Source organism: Amphimedon queenslandica, unplaced genomic scaffold (assembly GCF_000090795.2).
Source record: "Amphimedon queenslandica unplaced genomic scaffold, v1.1 AMPQUscaffold_12701, whole genome shotgun sequence".
In the NCBI taxonomy this organism is placed as follows: domain Eukaryota; kingdom Metazoa; phylum Porifera; class Demospongiae; order Haplosclerida; family Niphatidae; genus Amphimedon; species Amphimedon queenslandica.
The window spans coordinates 22,729-33,735 of NW_003547063.1; the positions used below are offsets into that span (position 1 = coordinate 22,729).

The window sequence follows — 11,007 nt, forward strand, 5'->3', positions numbered from 1 at the left end:
CATTTACTTAACACCCATAATGGCAATTGAGAATGGAATCTTAACTCCAATTATTGTTATTTTATGTTTGACACTATTTACTTTATATCAGATCAACAATAAAAATCTACATGGAATTTTAAGTCCCATTATTTTTGTTATAATTTCATTTAGCTTCCATTTACTATACAGCAAGAATTTTAAATAATGAAAGTTTGTTTTCTCAAACATAATAAAGTTTCTGACTGCTTAATTTTTCTGCTTTAAATTAATTTTCAAGAAATATAACATTGTTGGAAGGGTGAAAGAGAGAATATACTAATTCACGAGAGGGAGAGTGGATGATGAAAATAATTCTAAAAGATTTGGCCTCCAATTTTGACCTTCTGAATTTCCATTAGCCACATTAAGAATTAAGTCCCATGATACACTAGCTGATTTTCTGCAATACAGTGAATTGTCATTAGACTTTTCTACATAAAAGTATAGCATCAATGTTTTGCTCCTGCTACTACCATTCAGGACATGTCCCAGCCAAATTTGGTAATTGTCTCTTATAACTTTCACCACTTCACCAGCAGCTGGAAGAATTGGAATTAACACATCAGATGAATTTATTAGAGGTGTGAGTCTCTGAAAATCAACAACAACATAAGGTAGTAATTTTTTGGGAACAGTGTGACTTTCCATACATGACCATAATTGACAAAAGGTACCTTATGGCGGGTAGTGAAATTTGTCTTTCTAGCCTAAGAAATCCATTTTTCTGAGCCCCATTTATCATAAAATTACTCCACAACATGCAAAAAGTTACCATGAAACTTTTAGAAACAATGATTGTCTAACAAAGCACTCACAGGTTGATATGTTCCATGATAACGATCACTTTTAAAATCCACCATAAGGGCCCTTTTGTCAATTATGGTCACAATAACTTCACTACATGGCACCATAATTTGCTCTTGAGTTAAAGTAACTAGATTACTGCCACTATAAGCATGTATATTACCTATAGATTGCATTAGTTCACCTTTCAGTAACACTAATGACTCTGATTTTTGAGGACCTAACAGATAAATTTTTATTTTTTTGTGCTGTTTCTTTTGTGAAATGGGCCTCTGCTGATGGAATATTAAATCCAAGGTCTTGGAGAGATTCCGATATGATACCTGAAACTTGATTGTCACAATTTGTCATAAGTTATTTTAACTCACTGAATAAATCAGGTTTGTTGATAGGTGTCTGATCATTACTTGTGCACGTTGTTTCTTCACCTACATGTATGGAAAATTGAGGAACATAATGTTTATTGGCATGATTTGTAATTTGTGAGGTCTTTCTTCTTTTAGGTGATGGAGTAGTAAACACTGATGTTAATCTGTCTTCGTCTAGTATACTACCTCTAGTGTTCCCATTGGTAAGTTTTACTTTTATGGAGCTTACTACTCGCAGTGCTTGGTTGTTTTTTAAAAACTCGTCACAGGTAGGGTTCTCATTGACTCCTCTCTGCCGCTGCTGTCCAAAATAATTTTCCAAAGGATCTTGTGACAGACGTTCACTTAAAAATGAATTAACACTGGGAATAGTGAACAGGAACTTTACCAAATCAATGAGTGAGTAAGCTATAAGTTAAAGTTGAATTATACATGTACAAGTAGTTTTTAAGTTATTATTACCTGACATACGAACACCTAGAAGTGTTTCATCACTAAGTAGCAATTTTTTCCTTTCACTAGCCTTCAGGTCTATCCTTGTCTGTACTTGTTCTTCCCATGATTTTAACCAGAGAAGAAATACTGATTGCATGCAGCCACTGTATATTATTGTTGTTATGCATTGATAATTATAAGCTTTACTTATTGACATTTATTACCTCAAGTCTACTGTCATTTCCCATTCTGTATGGTGCTTGAAACATTTTTCTTTCTTTATAGCACTTTGTATAGTTGGTGACATTAAACATGTCAAAGAATTTATCAAAGTATTTCACAAATTTTGCCGTTTCCTCTGCTTTTTCTTTGAAATGGAATGTAAGTGCTTTAGCCATTGTTTCACTTAATACCTACAATCATAAATTATAGTCATTACTAAATATTTTATCATAATTACAAACCTGAGCGGCCAGGTCAACACGCATTTTAGAAAATGGTGTCACATATATGTGTTCGTGTTTTATTTTTGGAATAATAGTGAGACCAGTTGTTTCCACACTTTTTTTATAGAGGCTCTCAATGTGTTTCCAACTGACTTGTTTCCCATTTATCTATAAAAATTATTTAAATTCTGAATCATTAATTTTAGTTATTTTTACCTCCATATGTCTTTTGGGGTTTTGTAGACAGTTCCTGGCAGTCTTTATCAGGTGTGGAGGGTCTGAAAAAAAGAAGACTTCTGTGTTTTCATTTATTGGGTTGCTAAACTTATATGCTAATGGTTTGGAACTTGAGCTACCCACTATTGTGAAGAATTTTCTGTTGACAGAAGTTCCATCCATGGTAATTGATGTGACATTTAAGCCACAGCGCTCACGACGGAAAAGAGCTTCAAAGAAAATAGGAACTAGTTCTTTGCCAGTGAGGTTAGAAGCAGGAAAAGAAGCATAAGGAAAGATAAAACTTGTAAAGATAGATCTCACCATTAGTACCATCATTGTTGATGCTAGTTGTTTTTTGGCGGTTTTGTGTGTTTGATATTCTTTTTCAAGGGAAATTAGATGGTTACTTATTTCTCCTAGGTCACAAAAACCAACTAGCTCACCATTGTGCTTATTATACATGAAGCCCTCTTTAATATGCATCTCATCAGCAATGATACTGACATATTTCTGAAATGGCTCTAATGCTGAGATGTTATAATCATTCACTAGCTGTGTATCTAATTCTGTAGAGAATCCATTTGTGCTTTTAAATGCATACGTATAATCCCTAAGGGTACGCTGAGAGGGAAGATGTAAGATGCCAGTTTTTTGAAGCAAGTCATGCTTTAGAGGATTTGTGCCTCAAAAAGATACACCACTTTACAATTGCAGGATTCCAGCGAAATTGTGTAGAGCACATTTTCGATGCTGCTTTATATTGATTCTCCCAGAATATTCTGCGAAGCTACCTTCTGGATGGTTATTCAGAATGTCTTGATGGTGTTCATGCATTATTGATAAGAGGCTGCTGTGAAGATTTTCATTCAAAGTGATTGAGCGGTGATTTTTTTCAATTTTTTCTTCTAATTTCTTTATATATTTTTCCTGTTCTTTTACTTTAGATTTGAGTTGGTGGATTTTTTTGAGCATCAATGGTTTAGTTATATGTCGATGATTTGTTTTGAAACCTATTTATCTGTTTGGAGTGGTCGTTTAGATGCTATTGCAAGTAACTTTCTTCGGTATGAAACGCAATCTGAACAACGTGTCACTTTATCATGTAATACTGGACACTTAACATGGCTATTGTTAGGAAGGGAATATTTTGAAGAATTGCAACAACCTGACCTGAGTTAATGTAAGTCATTTATCAATACATTTTAATCTTACCTTGTCTATCAGTGAAGCTATTGGCTTTTCTGCCATTTGCTAATTGTAAAAGAGACGAATCAGAATTGCCGGGGCATACTTTCAGTGCTGCTAGATATGTGAGCAAGGTGATTAGGTGAGTTACATTAGTTATGAGTACATCAGGAATGTTTATAGTGAGGTGATTAAATGCTCTGATACGGTAGGTTAGGTTTGGATAGACTGTGACTGTGAATAATATCTGTGGATGTGAATTATACTGCCGTATATAACACAACATCATAATGTCATGAGAATTTTGAACTATTAACCACCCATCTGGTAAGAGAGATTGTTGTGCAGCTATTTTTTGTTGGACTGTACATGATGTATGCTGTTTCACACTCGGTTTTGGACTGATAAGTTTTGGAGCAGGGCTCTTTTGAGGTTGATTCACCCTCATAATTTTTTTGTTTTTTTTTTCTGTTAAAGAAGCACTTCTTCCTGGACATGATCTGTGGAATAGTGATGAACAAAATATTAATGATGCAGTACTGAGCCTGCTGCACTAAGCTGTATATTCAGTTATGAATATTGTTATTTGAAATCAATATAATTGTCTTCTTACCTTTATGTAATCAAATGTGTTGCAATAATAAGCTTATGAGACAAGGAGAGTGCAGTTCGCATGGAAAAGAAACTGGAATCATGTAAGCAGTAGCAGTACAGTGCGTACTTTTGTTGCTAGCTGTGGTTGCTAGTCACTAGTTTGTTGCTATCATGTTACTACGCGCAAATTAGTGGTATGCCGTATTATACTCTAATTACTAGGAAAATGGTAGATATAGGGTCTATCATGGGGGGCAATAATGTAAGCAGTAGGTTTTGTTGCATAAAAATTTTATTTTGTATAGTTAACCCCTAAATAATATAGAAAGACAGGCTTCCTGTTTGCCCAAGCTGTCTGTTGTAGCAATGTATCTATTTGCAGTTTTAATTCAGTGTTTTATGAATTAGCAGTCATTATTGATCACATTTACTATAATTTAATTCTATATTTTGTTTTGCATAACTTTTGAATAGAAATAGTGCCAGCCACCTCCTGTGTGTTCTAAGCAATACGATGGTGTGATAGTTAGTGTGACAGACCCTTTGGTTTATATGTTAAGGGTACAAAACAAACCTCTCAAACTAATCAGTAAATCTATTGTAACAGCAAGATGCAATCATATTTCTAAACGAAACAGAGGGCAACCTCCACATTATGAATCCCTATTGAGTGGTTGAATCAGTTATTGTCTTTTGTCTAACACTACTGAGATAAGGGTACAAAACAAAATGTCATTCTAAGCATTCTCATTCCAGAGCAAATATTCAGTGCAAATGATGATGCTACCAACATAAAAATTAGTCTGGGGATAGATGCCAGTCTCTTATGCTTCTTTTGATATAAATAATGACGTATAGTGACACCACTGCTGGAATGACGGGTCTCAAAAAGACAGTTCTTGCTCAAAGACAGCCTCCGTTGCTAGATGCAAATGTCAACTAGCATCCGTATCCTAGCGATGTATACGGAGATGCCCCATTTCCAATCCCTCTGTACTCTATTATCTATGTAGACACCCTCTGTAGCAATGGATATTTGAGGGTACGCACGAATTAGATCAAGCTTGCACAAAATATGACTACTCTGTAAGCGAAATCCTGAATGTGTGGGATGGGATAACGGTCAGGCAATGTGATCCTATTGACAGCCCAATAGTCCCCGCATGGTCAGCAATCACCACTAGTCTTCCTAGGGACCATATGAAAATCAGAGGACCAATGACTGGAGGAAGGACGTATGATTCCCATTTTCATCATGTGAACGAACGATTGTTAACCGTTCGGGATAACGTCGTCGAGTTCGAGCAGATTGTGGCGGTCCTGACGTCTGGATATAATAAACAACATGCTTGACGGGATTTGTTGATTTGTTGTAAATAGAACTAACTAAAATAGAATGCAAAATTACGTTTTAGTTTAATAGTCCTTCTTACAGCTACTTCACTACAGAAATGTTGACACAATCACACATGTAAATAAACTTACTTAAGCCGTTTATTCCATTTAAAACAATGTCATGTATAGTTGTATGTTTCATCTTTCAATCTTACCATTCTCCTTTCGACTATTTCCAGTCTCCTCTTTGTCTCTGTCTCCTTTCTCCTCCGTCCTCTCTTCTCTGTCTCCTTTCTTCTCTTTCACCCTCACTTCTTTTTTTGCAAAAAAAACATACATGTACAATCAAATTACCAAGTTTATCTACCAAAAACAAAAGGCAATATAGTTGTAACTATAGGGTTACACATTCCTCACTTACTATCAGATGGATGGACCTCAATGAAGACATCCTATATTGGGGCAGCCATTATTTTTGCTTTTGAACTTACAGTTTTAGGTGTCTAATTTTAAATCCAAAAGGTCACAGTTGACACTTGATGTTCTTTGATTGGCTGTGAATGACGCAATGACTTCTATTTTGGTATTCTCCTCCCACACGATTTTATTATCAGTCCTCTCACCAGTGCAGATAAACACAAATCACCTGCATGATAACTCGGTGACTAACTTTCTCTCGACCTTATTATTTGAGTTAGTAAGTTTCAAACGAAAATGAGTATTTGTGTTTATGTTGACGTCTCACACATACTTGTTCCACACCTTTGATCTCAAACAAGGGATCAATAGTTTGTATGTCTTAGAGTTACAAATGAGTTCCTCTCCTTTAGGGGATCAATAGTTTGAATATTTTGGCTTTCAAACTCGTTCCACTCCTGTTTCAGGGGATCAATAGTTTGATTGTTTGGCATTCAAACTAGTTCCACTCCTATTTCAGGGGATCAATAGTCTGTTTGTTGTAGACAGACTAGTTCCTCTCCTGTTAAAAGGCGATCAATAGTATGTGATTACACAAACTCATTTCTGTTATTCATTTACTGATTACATGGACAAGTTCTTTTATTATGACCAAATTGACCACAATTACCACATTTTCTTTGTGTTGTAGGTTGTTCTAAAGATAACCTTTGAGAATGTGGTACTTTGATCTCAATTGCGAGGTCATGTGGATCATCAACACCTGGTGTTGATTGTCGAGATGATCTTGCTGGTTGAGGTGCCTCAGGAAGTGGGCAGGTTACAATTTTACATTTGTATCAGCAAAACAATCTTATCTTTTTGTAAAAGTACCATTTTCTTTCACTTGACATACCCTTTGGTGGCAATACATCAGGCATATCATCTTCCATTATTTGAGCATCCTCTTTCAGCTAATTGAATTGTGTGACTGGGCTGTCTACAACTTGTCTGACGGCAACTAAACCAGGTGAGGTCGCATTTACAACAAAGTGTTGAAATCCTATCATGCCTTTTCTTTTCTTGACTAATGTAGCAAAGTAACTTGACTAGTCAAATGTTTCTACAATTAGTTCAGCATTGCTACTTCATACTGGTTAGGCTTTGTTAACAGCAGATGATTGTTCTACAACTTGAACGAAGTCATCCAATGAGTCCACCTCTGCTTTATGGAATTTTTGCTTAAATAGTCCAAAGAAACAGTCTGGAGAAAATTTTGTGTCCAACTGGCAAAAAGGATATTGAAATGAATGCATAGAGTCCTGTCACGACTCTATGTCAGAGGTACTAAAATAAATGAAGAATTACATTTAAAATGTTTATTATTGTACATGTATTATTTTTACTTGAATAACTGTATTATTTTTATTTGCCCTCTGCAGTTGTCAGCATTGAAATGGATATTGACTGAGTTGAGGCCGTGCTGCTTCAATAACAATGTACCATGCTTATGACAGGATTTGCCCCTTTGCCAGTGTCGAATCATTCATTGATCAAGAAATTAACCTGCTAAGGGATAGCTTCACAACACACACCAAAAATGCTGCATTTCCTGGAAGTAAGAAAAAAAATTGGACCTGCTTGTAGTAGACTTGAAGGATAGTGAACCTTGAAAAAAGTAAGTAAGCTAGATACACTGTAATGTCATAACATGTGACCTATTGAGCATAATCAAAGCTATAATGTCCTTTAATAATTAACGTAGGAAGTGGCCTTGTTAGTAGAGGATTATAATTGTTTGCCGCATCAGTATACAAGTATACAGCCCTTTTAACAATAATTGTGCCAGTTTTAATACATCCTTATAGTACTCCCTTTCCTTTTTAACAAGACTTCTGTGATCTGGTGCCTTTTGCATTGCCTGAAATTGCTAAATATAACACTTGTGTTATGACAGTACTAACTTACCTCATTTTCTTTTCATTTAATTGCATGTTGGCACTTCTTATAATCAGTCCACATATCTCTTTTCAAGTGGCACACAAGTTAGACATACCCAGCAAAAAAATCTTACGTAAGATCTTGTTTAAGATCTTGTAAAAAACTTGCTAAGATCTTTTCTTAATGATCAGGCATGATCTTATCAGATTATTGGACAAGAAGTTCCAAAATCGAGCATAATCAGGTCTTATTTTATGCAAGATCATGTCAGATCTTATCTGTCTTTCTTGCATGACTTCGCATGATCTGACTTCAAAAACAAGTTGGATAATGCATGATCTGTTTTCCCTATCTTATTAGAATTTGCATGATCTGATCATGTTATCTGGCAAGATATTGCATAATCTGACATAGCCCAATCTGGCAATATATTGCATAATCTGACATGACACAAACTGGCAAGATATTATTTTATCTGATCTAAAATACATAATCAAAAAATAATAAAAAATTGTTTCGTTTTTTTTCTCTTTTAATAAATCTTGCCTTGTCCAAACATTTTTGTGTGCATTTCCTCTTTATGATTCCAGCGTTTTCCACAAACATATTGTTGCCAAATACTTTCTTGACACATTCTATTGTAATAATTAAATATATTTAATCATTATAATTGACAAATAATTACCTTCTAATTTTAGAATTTTGGCAGGGTCCAGCCCTGGTTTGTCTGTTCTCGATGAACCACTGTAGCATGAAGTGGAAATTTCTTGATCCGAGAACAATACATCTATTATACATCTATTAATTGTAAGGCGTATTTGGCTGGGTTCACAGCTCTTATTGTTAATAAATTAATGACGTTTTCCTATCTGAAAATTGACGTAAAATAATATTGTCTATTACATACAGTAAAATATTTTGAGTCCTCCTCTTTAATGGAACTTGAATTAGTGCTTGAGCTAGAAAACTATAAAAAGTAAAAATAATGAAATGAAATCAATTACTCACAGAATTAGTGTATCCAATTTTCTTTCAATTTAATTGAGTTGCTCCTATTTGAAGCAATAAAATATATAATGCAGTATTAAATTGCATACATATGTATCATGTTAATGTATATGTGTCAAAATTTTTATACGTTTAGTGTTACATTTGCCTTATATTCTGCCGTGTTGTACTAAAACTTGTAAAAGGTACATTGAATGACCCAACATCCTGCCAGAATTAATAAATTGAAATCTAAATTAAATTGTTTACCTTTAAGTGTTGTGGAGTACTGAATGTATTACTTAAATCAGGCTCGTCATTCTGTAATACAAATAGCTAAATAAATGACATGCATGCATAATAATAGCTAACATTGTCATCATTGAGTAAAACCTCTTCATCATTGTTCATTAAATCTGTAAATCTAATTTAATGAAAAATACACCCTTGAAATTTAATACCTTCTTTGTCATCATCAATATCGTAGAAATCTATGTAAATTAAGCGTTCATAATTTTGTTAATTTCTAGAAATTATAAAACCTTGTCTAGCTTTTTTCCTTCTTGGGCACCCATTTTCACTTTCATCAGATATAACTGCATGTGTCATAAATTTTTGAAACACCAGAAAAAGAATCAATTAAGGTTGTATACCTTTTTCACCTTTTTCATTATCATCATCACTCTCTTTATAATCTGGCATAACTTTCGATGGTTTTGTTCCTAAGTAAAATTATAATTTAGTTAAGTGCATTGATTGTACACTCACCATGTGTCTCTAATATAGTAATTTTGTAGGGTTTGCCTCGACACTTCCATATAGCTGTGTTTTCAAAGTACAAGTCACTCATTGTTACTTGTTGGCCACATTCTGTTTCTAAAAATTTCTACGATGCTATATATTTTTTTCTACTCTTACTAGTTTCAATTTTGAACTGTACACCACACTATTTAAATAAATTAAAGTATTTCAATCATGTTCTATTGCCATTAATTCTGTTTGGATCATTAGGGTGTAATGTATGCATACATGCATGTACATGTACATGTACATTAGTATAATTATGTCTATATAGTAGTAGCTAGTACAGCTATATGTAGTGTAATTAAATGTGTACTCTACATACATGTACATAATAATTTTAATTAAAAGTAGTAACAAATAGCAAGTCACCTTCCTTCATGACATGATCAGCTGCATTCAGCTCAGCTGCCTCATTTGCCCATGCATGTCCAACTTTGCCATCAGAGTTCTTAGTTGGTCAAAGTTCCTTGTTTTTAATGGTCCATCATACCACAGTTCAGTATGCTGCAGAATACCTTGTTCAAAGTTGTACTATGTTCCCTTTATGTCCTTAGTATGCCAAAGTTGTACATAGTTCCTAAGTATGCTGCATAATACCTAGTTCAAAGTTGTACTATGTTCCCTTAATGTCCTTAGTATGCCAAAGTTGTACATAGTTCCTTAGTATGCTGCATAATACCTTGTTCAAAATTGTACTATGTTCCCTTTATGTCCTTAGTATGCTAAAAATGTACAAAGTTCTCTCCCTACTGAGTATTTTAGTGATGTGCATATCCTATTCCTAGTTGCACCTAGTTCCTCAGTATTATGCACTAGGACAAAGAACCTTTTCCATATTATATCCTAGCATTGTGTACCAAAATTGTACCTATATATAGTTTTCCAGGATAATTATAGCGACCATAGGTGCTAATGCCCCATGTGCCTTGTTTCCTCCTCAGTAACTACTCAAGCATGTGTCTGGATATCCTATCCATACTTGCACCTAGTTCCCTATTATATGCTGCATGTATAGTGACAACATCCAAAGAACATAATACTTTATCATGCCTAGTTCCAGTGTTAATTTGAGGTTACCCAGGGCCTGTTAACTCCTCTCCCCACATGGACGTAAAAGAATTAGCTTGCATTGGTTGTATGCAATTGCATTCATAATAATGGTAAACAAGGCTTAATATTCCACTTTGTGGCTTAACCAATTCCCTATAGTTTATAAAGTATAGTTCATTAATTTGGCATACCACGTTGAATTATTTGTTTGAAGTACATGTACATTGTTATTTAACGCAATTGGCATATAGAGAGACATGTTTATTCATTCAAAACTTCACTATCAATTCTTGACTTCTTAGCAGGTGGCAGTTCAGTGCAGCTATAGTAATTAATAACTAAGATGTATATAATGCTATGTTACTTACGTTAGTTCTTCTTTTTCAAATGTAGTGAAGTAAGATCTCAATGTGACACCAAAT

The 11,007-nt window shown here is 34.4% G+C and overlaps 3 long non-coding RNA genes across 4 annotated transcripts; 2 read left to right on the forward strand and 1 right to left on the reverse strand.

The window, feature by feature from the left end:
* Positions 1 to 1,080: 1,080 nt before the first annotated feature.
* Positions 1,081 to 1,259, reverse strand: LOC109587049 (uncharacterized). Its single transcript, XR_002187367.1, has 2 exons — positions 1,194 to 1,259; positions 1,081 to 1,148 (listed from the first exon to the last, which is right to left on the reverse strand). It is a non-coding gene; the product is annotated as an uncharacterized LOC109587049 (long non-coding RNA).
* A 91-nt stretch (positions 1,260 to 1,350) lies between these two features.
* On the forward strand, positions 1,351 to 2,384 carry LOC109587051 (uncharacterized). Its single transcript, XR_002187370.1, has 3 exons — positions 1,351 to 1,396; positions 1,463 to 1,592; positions 2,318 to 2,384. It is a non-coding gene; the product is annotated as an uncharacterized LOC109587051 (long non-coding RNA).
* Positions 2,385 to 2,776: 392 nt separating this feature from the next.
* LOC109587050 (uncharacterized) lies at positions 2,777 to 3,917 on the forward strand. Of its 2 annotated transcripts, XR_002187368.1 has the most exons (5): positions 2,777 to 3,175; positions 3,238 to 3,357; positions 3,429 to 3,473; positions 3,518 to 3,620; positions 3,691 to 3,917. It is a non-coding gene; the product is annotated as an uncharacterized LOC109587050 (long non-coding RNA). The 2 variants fall into 2 exon arrangements; XR_002187369.1 differs by lacking the exon at positions 2,777 to 3,175 and having other exon boundaries at positions 3,189 to 3,357.
* Positions 3,918 to 11,007: the final 7,090 nt, after the last annotated feature.